At 45.8% G+C, this 10347-nt stretch overlaps 1 protein-coding gene across 1 annotated transcript in view; it reads right to left on the bottom strand.

Moving 5' to 3' along the window:
• Positions 1 to 9708, bottom strand: part of boc (BOC cell adhesion associated, oncogene regulated) — a 33920-nt gene extending 24212 nt beyond the window's left edge. The window contains exon 1 of the mRNA XM_031584415.2: positions 9260 to 9708. The gene's annotated coding sequence lies outside the window, so the exon portion shown is untranslated. The remainder of the gene's footprint in view (positions 1 to 9259) is intronic.
• Positions 9709 to 10347: the final 639 nt, after the last annotated feature.

Genomic DNA, 10347 nt, shown 5'->3' with positions numbered 1-10347 from the left:
CTGCTCTGCCCCCTCTCCTCCCCCCCTCCTCCTTTAGATAAACACATGCGGTGTCAAGTGTGAGGAGTGCCGGGGGTTCAACTGGCTGTGCGGGGGCCCCCGCTTCCCACAATGCCGCTCTCGCATAGCTACCGTGCGGGAGGCCGGTTGCCCCTGACGACGCTAACAGGCAGAACGCACCTTAATAGAGTGGAGAGTCATTGTAAAGCAGTGAGCCGACGCGCGGACAATAACCCTGCGGCCCTCGCTCTCAAAGGAAAGACGCTCCGCTGAAGGGTCGGGGGAAGAGCTGATATGAAGAGGGGGGGCTCAATGACCCAAAAAAAGGGGGGGGGGCACATTACTCAATGAACAAGAGTGGATGGTGAGTGGAGGTGATGATAATTCAGGGAGGGAGAAGGAGCAGAAGAAGAAGGGAGTAGGGGGTGATTTAATGGTTCAAGGATTTATGTGCGATTTCAGGGTGGAAAAGGAATGTTCCAGATTGATAAAAGGGGAAATGTCAGATGTGGTCATGGAGACAGTGAGGGAGAGTGACTGAGCAAAGTAGTGAGTGAGCGAGTGAGAGTGTGAAGCGATCTGTGGGTGTTGAAATGCCCCCCCCCCCCCGACCCAAACCTCATCAGCCCCACTCCAGTGCCCTGCTGTGTGATATGAGAAGTGGCCTTTTGGTCTGTGGGCTGGAGGGACGGCCATCTTGAGTAGGAGTCAATGAGTGGTGTGAATGAAGTCACTCCAGAGCTCTTTAAAGAGGAGAAGGCCAAAGAGGGGCTCCATTCACGTTCGTTTGCCCAACCAACTGCCCTTGTATCTCCATAGGATTAATTAAACTCACACTCACACACACACACCCCTCTCAGAACAAGAGCTTGTAACCTCCTGATCTTTACCCGAAGAATCCGGCTCTCTCTAAAACCTACTCTACACTCGACTTCAAGTCCTCCAATCCCCCCACCCAACCGCTGACTTTAACATATATAAATACCACTTTGAACCGGAGATCACCTCCCCTAAAGTTCTGATCATGGTAAATCCTCACACTCCATTAGCCCTGGGTTCTATTTCCCACCCTATAAAACCAGTGCTACCACACATCTTTGCCAAAAGGGTCACTGCTCCTCTGATCTGTAACCAAAGAATCTCACCAATATGATGCCACCACCCTCACCTGCATCTCACACGCATCACCTACTGCCAAAACTCACAACTCTAAATTACTACAAATCCAAAACACTTTGGTCTGAACCACAAGGCATTTTTCAGTCTATCCTCAAAGCCAACATTGAACAGAGTCCACCCAGCCACCAGCTACGTCAGCTTACTCTCATTCAAAGGAGTTCACTGTAGTTCAACGGTTGCGCTGGAGTTGCCCTGAAAGACAACTGTTAGTTCTCCAAACCAATACACCCCCATAAATCTCAGGAGGACATACTCTTCTATGAAGGGTCCTGCCACATAGGTCAGAAAAGATTACCATGGCAACAAAACCACGGATTCTTAACCAACATGTTCTTATAAACCTACAACTTCTCCTTATCAATATGTCTCCCATTCTGTGTCAGGATATTTGTACAACTCATCAAAATTGAACACCACTTCTCCCAAACATTAATGCTTTACCAACAAACCATAACAACGCATATCTGTTGACCAGGTACCCTTACACACATGTTCTAATTGAGCCAGCAGTAGCAACAACATTGTGCTGGTCTTGTTCAATGGAATTAGAACTTAGAATTTAGACTAACGGTCACACAAATCTGACACTTCATAATAAGAACACCTAACTGATCCTAGACTAATATCAGACAATAACTAAGACTGATAACCTTCCGTGTATGTGTGTGCGCGTGTGTGTGTGTGTTTGATGGATCTTTCTTTCCAAAAAAGTACACACTTGACCAACAGAGCATCCACACACACACACTACTCCTGAGAGCTTATCCAACACCTGCTTCACTGAATAGCTAATAGCAATCCAAAGGTACCTCATGTCTTAACCACTTCCTCTGTGGTTTTCTTGCAACTGAAAAACTGACCAAGGATCAGGATCAAGGTTTCTCCTTCAACCTAACCTGGCTTAATGTGGGGTATAGAACCTGCAATCTGTTCCCACACCAGCTAGCCAGGCTGCTCCCAAATCTGCATCAAAAGGAAGTTAAACTTCTAGAACATTCCCACGAACCGTGAAGATGTTCAGCAGGTGGAAAAAAAAAGAGAAAGAGAAAAAGAAAGAAAGAAAAAGAGAGAGACGCCCCCGTTTCCCATTCAGTCTGTCTCCAGCTCCCACAATCCCCTTCCAGCCGCTCCAATGCTGGAAAATTAAACATCAAAGGGGCCACTAACGAGGACGTGGAGTCCGACCCCCCCAACCCCACCCCAATCCTTCCTCTGATAATAACGAGCAGCAGACACTCTCTGGGGATTAACGAGCGAGAGATGAAGCCAAGGCCAGGGATCTCTAATCAATTAGGGCAGCGTGGCATTTGCATAATTTATATAACAAGGCAGAATTAACTAGCGCACGCTAATTACTGTGTGATGGCTCAAGGAAGTCGTTGTCTTGTTCTCTGTCGCTCCCACATTCCTCCATGACGGCTCAATGTGACAGCTGTCTCAGAGCCCACATACCTCCATGACGGCTCAATGCGACAGCTGTCTCAGAGCTCACATACCTCCATTACGGCTCAAGGCCATGGGAGCCATCACCTGGGCTAGCTCCAGTTTCAGTGGGGCTTAGTACAATGTGCATGACAATCACGTCATTGAAAGGACTCCTGAACTCAAGCTAATTAGGTTAAAGCTACAGTGGCTCAGAGGGCCATATAAAAACCAATGGTTTATCATAGCACTGCCATTATATGTCTGCCAGTCAACAATAGAGTCATTTAGGGCATTATAAAAAAATAAGGAATTACATTTTATTCAATTAATTTCAATTTTATTTATGCAGCGCCAAAACAATAGAATTGTCTCAATTATTGTGAGCTAGACCACAATCCTTACCAAAAACAAACCCACTGATTTCCTAGAGAAAAACTACAGTCCAGGGGCCAAATGCACATAGCATCTTAAGGCTAAAAGTGGCTCCTAACTTGCCGATTTAGGGACAAACTTCAAACTCTAAAAATAATGGCCATTTTAGTCTTAACTTTGACTCCTAGTTCTTTTTTACTAAGAGCAATTCTCAAAGACCCATAGCGTTAAAACTAGCGCCTACATCTGTGAGAGCTAAAAAGTAGTCGAGAGGACTCCTTACTCACTAAGAACAATCCCAAACAAACGAAAAATAGCAGTTTCTATCATTCCTCGTCATGTGCCAATGCAAATGCAGTTCAAATGCAGAATCACTTGAGTTATGCTGTCTCAACAGCGGGGGAATAACTGTGGAGCTCCTAAGGGAAACACAGTAACGCCACCAACCAATCAAAACGATCTATTCATTTCAAAAATGAAATGAAATGTAACGTTTTATTTTAAAATCAAACTAACCCCTGTCTACACAAAGAGAAAACTTTTAGTTAGAAACGTTGAGTGCAACTTAGGAGTACTCTTAGTGGTGAGATCAAATCCTGGGCTGGGGTCCTGGGCTACAGTACATGATAGTGTGTAATAGCCTAGTTATTTAGAGTTGTATGGCTATGGTATTTGTGTGTGTGTGTGTGTGTGTGTGTGTGTATGACTGTAAGAGTAAGAGTATGAGTATGTGTGTACACCAAGGGTTGTGTGTGTGTGTGTGTGTGTGTGTGTGTGTGTGTGTGTGTGTGCTACAGGAGAGTTTTTCCATGATCTGGACCGCTTTCAGTACAAGCCAGGAGCTGCAGCCCAAACTGCAGGAATGACCACGCTCAGATCAGGGACAGAGAAAGACACACACATATGACCATACACACAAATCAGATGTAAGGACACGTCAGCACAACACACACACACACACACACACACACACACACACACACACACACACACACACACACACACACACAGTCACACATATTTAACACATAAACACACACAAAAAGTAATTATATTTATACTATACACACATACACAAACATACATACATGTAAACAAATCTACCTCAAAAACAGATTAACTTTAATTTAGGAACTGAAAATCCCACACACACACTGTTTCCTCCACGTTTGGAGATCTTGTGTGTGTGTATATGGAATTGCTTTGCCTTAATTCTTACACAGAACTCCTTACATAGTTGTTCAACTAAGTAACTGGGGTGGTGTGGGTGTGGGGGGGGGGGGGGGGGCATAGGGGGTAAGGGAGAGGGGGTGGTGGGGAGGAGGACTGAATCCTGGCTGGGGCCCCTCCAGTCCTGGCAGCTCATACATCAGAGTGAATGGAACCAATTATAAATCAAGAGCAATTTCTCCACATTATTCAGAAGGAACCAGGAGAGCTTAGGAGTGGCCCGGCCCGGCCTGCCTGTCTGCCAGGAGCTTTCCAGGGGCCAGAGGAGAGGGAGAGGGGGAGGGAGAAAGGAGGGGAGGGAGTGGTGGAGGATAGCAGACGCAAACATGTAATACAGCAGTAATAAAACATGTATAAACTGTTTATAAAGCTCAATGTTGGCTCTGACGATTCTGGCGCTTTGTTGTTTAATGTGGATGTTGCCAGAGATACAGAAGCAACAACAACACAGTGTGGGAAAACGTGTGTGTATGTGTGTGTGTGTGTGTGTGTGTGTGTGTGTTTGTGTGTGTGCTGGAAGGTAAATGGGGCTTTAAACATCAAAAAGTGCAGAGGCTAACTGCTGAGGTTTTACGCACTGACTCCCTCTCTCTTACACACACACACACACACACACAACCCAAACAGAGGAGTCTCTCACAGGCATAAACACCTGTAGCATCCCTGACCACACAGTTAGTGGCTAGAGTCTCGCCAGAACACAACCCCAAAACAAACAGCGCCATGGACCGGAAACACAACAAGGCAGGTCTTCACCCTGGCCCGAACCTTGCCAGTCCAACACCGATTTGTCCAACAAACACACACACACACACACAGACTTACACTCAGTGTGAAAATGACAGTGCTTCACTTGTGCCTCAGAAACCACGGGTGATTTGTGTATACAGCTGTAACATAACGACTCATGTTTTTTTTTCATTCCCTGAATGCTGTACAGCCACAGAAAATGGAAGAGGTGAAGCGAAAGGCCCGTGTACATGCTTCTTGGAGAGGCAAAACATGGCCTCCTCCAACCTGTATTGGAATCACTCGCATTAATTTGGTGATGTTATCAAGCACAGCTGGATAGACTCAAGGTCTGAAGTTGACCTCAACCCCTTCACTTTCGCTCGCTAACTGATTAGAGGAGCCACGGCAACCGAACAACATTCGGCGTCGGTAAAAAACAGGGCCGCACAATGCTGGCAGCGGTGGACCGAGAGGGCCGGGATCGACTGGCTCCCTCTCAAGCCACACAGAACCTGAGTAGGCTCTGGAAAATGTCCTCCGAAAATAAGAGCATTCTTCGCATCGTCGCTCGGTTGCAAAACGTCTAGGTCTGAAATCGAATAATCCCAACTGAACTCAACGAGAGAGAGAGAGAGAAAGAAAAAGAGAGAAAATGAGAGAGAGAGTGAGCAAGGCAACAAAAATGCTGGTTCTCATAATGCTGTGCTTTGGGGAGCATCAGTGATGTTCCATGTGTGTGTGTGTGTGTGTGTGTGTGTGTGTGTGTGTGTGTGTGTGTGTGTGTGTGTGTGTGTGTGAAAAAGAGAGAGAAAACTATCATGTTGGAACGACTACTGATCAAGTTTGTCTTTATGTCCAATCACATAAAGTAAACGGAATAAGTGTGTGTGGGTGGATGGGTGGAGGGCTGTGCGTGTAGACGGGTGGGTGCTGAGGGAATTAGAGAGTGTGTGTGAATGGTCTGTAAGAGTGTCTGAGTTTCTCTTGGCTTGTCTAACAGTCGCTAATCTTTGTCCAAATATCTGCTCTGCACACACAGGGCTGTTTGTCTGCACACACTCACAGCTTGCTTACCAGCGCCTGGAGTGTATCACTGATCTCACGACCTCGCGCTAAACCCACTCTGACACTTGGGTGTGTGTGTGTGTGTGTGTTTTAGTGTGTCTGCGTTTCTTGGTACAGAAGGTGTGAATGTTTTATTGTGACCCCATTCCTTCACACATCTAGCTCATCTTTGCTAGATACTCTACTACCTATGAGCAGCAATCATGTGAAGTGTAACAAAACTATCCTACCCATCGAGAGAAAACACACATGCATACAATTTTACCCTTTAGCATTAAGAATTTTAAAATAAACCTTTCCAGTAGTGCACCATTTTAGTGACATTTCTATTCCAAATCAGCCAAGAACCCCAGGGTAAAATGAACTCCGCAGGCACAAGATAAAGCAGAGGGTGCCTACTCTTCGGGTTTGTTGTATTTTTGTTTTTATGTTTTGAAACCCAGATTGAAGCTTTGCTTTGGAAAAGATTGCACTCACATCTGGCTTGGATCACGTCTCGATCTGGAGTCAGTAGCAATCTGTGAAGGAACTAGCTTCAACTAGTCAGGAAGATATTTCGTCCCTTCTCTTTTATGTTCATGTTAATAGAGGACCTGAGGGTGGGTTTTTTGTTTGTGTGTGTGTGTGTGTGTGTACGTTGTGTTTCCAAATGTGTGTGTGTGTGTGTGTGTGTGTGACTGTGTGTGTGTGTGTGTGTGTATGTGTACGTATGTTGTGTTTCCAAATGTGTGTGTTCTCTATCTGTATGGTTCATGTCTCACATGCCTGGCTATGTGGATATCGAGACGCTGGAAAAAACAGGCTTGTCGTCTACCCCTGTTCTAAACTTCTACTGGATGGCCTGTCTGGATGGCTGTCAAACTGAGGGACCCACATAGAGAAGAGGCTTCCCAGATACCCCAGGAGGACTCGTGCATCATCCCTTCCTGGGAGTCAGGACACCTCAAGGGTAGAACATTCAGTGAGCAGTAAATGTGACAAGGAGCACATTCCAGTTATGAAGAGATAATCCAGACTGGAGAAGACTGTGTGCACGCACGCACACACACACACACACACACACACAGGCACTCTTTGTAACACACAAAAATTATCCCACATTAACATGCACCTAAACTCAGAGCCTATCGTATCTTAACATTCTCACACCCATTCTCCAGCGTAAAACTCACAAGCCAACTCACTCACACACCACCATATTATAGACCAGCACACCCACACACACACTGTTGCCTGCAGGCTGTTATGACTGCCTGAACATCTCCGCTGTAACTGACATGAAAGCATAGCCTGAGGAGGGTTTTTCTTCCCTCCCTTTTTCTCTCTCTCTCTCTCTCTCCTCCTTTTGTGAATTAAGAGAAATGTTACACCCTTTAAGAAAACAATGAGTCTTTCCAAAACCCTGAGCGGCACCATTGCAGGCCACAGGCTCCGGCACGACCTAGCCTTCCATCTAGCTCTGACATGGGTGGGGGGGATGCTGAACCCGGAGATGGCTATGCCTGGAGGCCTTAAGAAGAAGAGCTCTCATTACCACCCCAAAACACACACACAGAAACGCCAAAAACCACTGCCCCCCCCCCCCCCCCCCCCCCCCCCCGCTGTCACACCCAACTCAACCATCACTGTGGCCATCTTTCAACTGGGGGAATCGGGCATGTCAAACTCTCCCAGCGACCAACTGAACACAACCCCCCCCCCCCTGCAAAAAAATGCTCAGAGATCAGCTCCAGGACGCCTTGGCTCGGGTGTCTCATATCCAACCCGCAGTCCCACAGCGGGACGGGATACCTGGTACGCAGCAGGAATTCAGAACTGCGAGGGCATGTCAAATGCAATCTGGGCATCCATCTGTGAAGGGCTAATAGGCCCCTCATAACGTTCTCGCCAAATAAGGTCAGAGCGCCGCGAAAGCCAACAAGATAATCAGACTAGAATCAATTATAGGATAACTTTGATCCACCCGCGACCGCCAATCATCAAAACCTACTTTGCTACCAATGAGGGAACCTCGTCGGTTTTCAAGGCACAGTTTGTTCTGTGTTTCAACTGTAAGGGTATTTAAACTTGGAGGTGATTGCCTGAAATGTTTTGAAACGCTTTAATGTTAACCAGAGTGCAGGCTGACATATAGTTTGCCCCAAAACAGCAGTGGAAATCTATTCGTGGGACTGGTTTTATTATTGGTGAGTGTTTAAAATGGACTTCAAATAACAAAACAGCACCTGGGACATTCGACCTCCAACGGCTGTCCATGCATCTCTCTGTCATTTTGACGCCATTCCTTTCTATAGCCTACTAAAACAGAGCTATTTCCCCAACTGCAAAAACTTTATTCCCCAAAGTATCTTCATGTTACAAACAGATACCTTTAATACGTTTCATATATGCACACGTATTGGCTATGTGTTAACATAAAAATATTTGAAGTCAACGAGTATCATTTATTTATGAGGAGTTGAACTTTGATAAATGTTTACACTAAACGTATCCTATCTGACAACTTAATAATAAACCACAAAGACTGAGTCATAGTTGAGTTTATAGTTTTTAGGCAACACAGTCCGTAATTTGGACATGGGGTGCAGTTAATGACATTTATTCCTGAGGCCTACTACAGCGAGTTGGTAGGCACTACAGCACATCTTGACAAAACTAAGAAACAGACCTCTAAAAGTTATAATGCACGTTTGAATGTTTGAGTCAAGTTTTCCACAAATACGTTTAAGGAGAAAATCAAGGAAATGTCTTAACACTCTCGTTATTACATTATTAAAAGTCTAAGCCATGGTAACAAGGGGTAAAGGATGAGCCAAATGAAACTAACTTAAACATCACTCTCGACCCATGGACAACTTCTTCCCGTTAAATACAAAATAATTGAAACTGGGGCGAGGTTAATGTCTTTGGTGTTCTCTTGAAATTCCACAATTAAATAATACAGCTTATTTTGTCACTTGCCTTTCACTAGTAAGCAATAACATCTGAACGTCGAAACAAAACAACACAATTGTTGCATACACGAGAAGTTAGCTATAGCATACCGCATCACTCTGTATATAAGCACAACATAATTCCCTAAAATGTAATGTAACACTCTGGGTAACTAAGAACAACGACCTTAATCGTTACATTTGAATATAAACTGTTTCAGTGATTATAAAGCAAGCATATTATAAAGCAAGCATTACTATTTAGCTATGGTAGCATTAGTAGTTCCAAAAACACGCTAAGATTTTGGGGAAGAAGGACTTACCCAAAACGTGCAATATGTAGTGCTAAGCCCGCAACTTCTACGACTCGAGTTTTCTCCAACTTTTCATGTGAAGTAAAAATCCAAAAGGCGATTTTCTGTCTGTCTTTTCCCTCTAAAGCGTTACTGCTTTAGTAATTTACTGCGGTGGCACCGACATTTTCTTCGGCTCCCTAAGTTCTCACATTGAAAGGCCGTTTTTGGATGACTGAGCTCTCAAACAATTCCCCCTTTTGCGACGCCTTCTCGGGTCCTCCCACTTCCCAAGAAGGGGGAGGGATCTGAACAATAGGATTCGTTCCCAAAATCTCAGAGTTGGTAATGCCTGCCGTCTTCCAAAAAGCGCACAAGTTTCGCACAAAGTTTGAGAGCAACGCTCACTGACATGCGTGTTGAGAAAATATGCCTCTATATACTGGATCTACACCTGGACTCGTAAGAGTGCAAAACTGAGAAGGGGTGAGGGGGGGTTCCCAAAGTTATGCACGGGGGCTAAGCTCTCCGCCTCCCCCTCCCCCTGCCTCGTCTGTTCTCCCTGATTTGGTATGCGTTGGTCCCCACAGAGTTTGTATTGACCTCCGTCTATTGAAGCTCCTGGGCCAGGCGCAGCTGTGGCGTGTTGTGCGGGACGGGCGCAGTCAGAGGCAGCGAGCCCTCATACTACAGTGATCACAGCGAGAACCCCCGCGTGTTCGCTCTGGAATGTCTCCCTTCTCTGTGTGCTTCAGTCAGTGCACTTTGAAATGTGAGGCTGGCGGGCCCATTCGAACGCAGTTCATTAATAACGGGCCCATTCCGACAAAGATCACACAACTGGAGAGGGGCCAGTTTGGTGTGAGAGCCACAGCCAGACCTCCCACCATTTACCTGCGGCTTTGCTTCAACAAGGCGACGTTTTCTCAATTAGCCCTCTCTCGGGGCCGAGTTTCTGCCGGGCACCTGTAGCTGTTGTTCAGGTGAAAGATGCGTGTGATGTGCGGCGCTGTGTGTGGTTGGACTCCCAGACTCCCTTGCATGCCATCCCTGAGCCACATGTTTTTCTTAAGGTGTTCTTGGCGTGGGAGTTGATGCTGGAAGAGTGGATCAATTAA

Source organism: Clupea harengus, chromosome 17 (assembly GCF_900700415.2).
Source record: "Clupea harengus chromosome 17, Ch_v2.0.2, whole genome shotgun sequence".
NCBI lineage: Eukaryota > Metazoa > Chordata > Actinopteri > Clupeiformes > Clupeidae > Clupea > Clupea harengus.
Note: the sequence above shows the minus strand (reverse complement) of the source record. Positions and strands in the feature narration are given on the sequence as shown.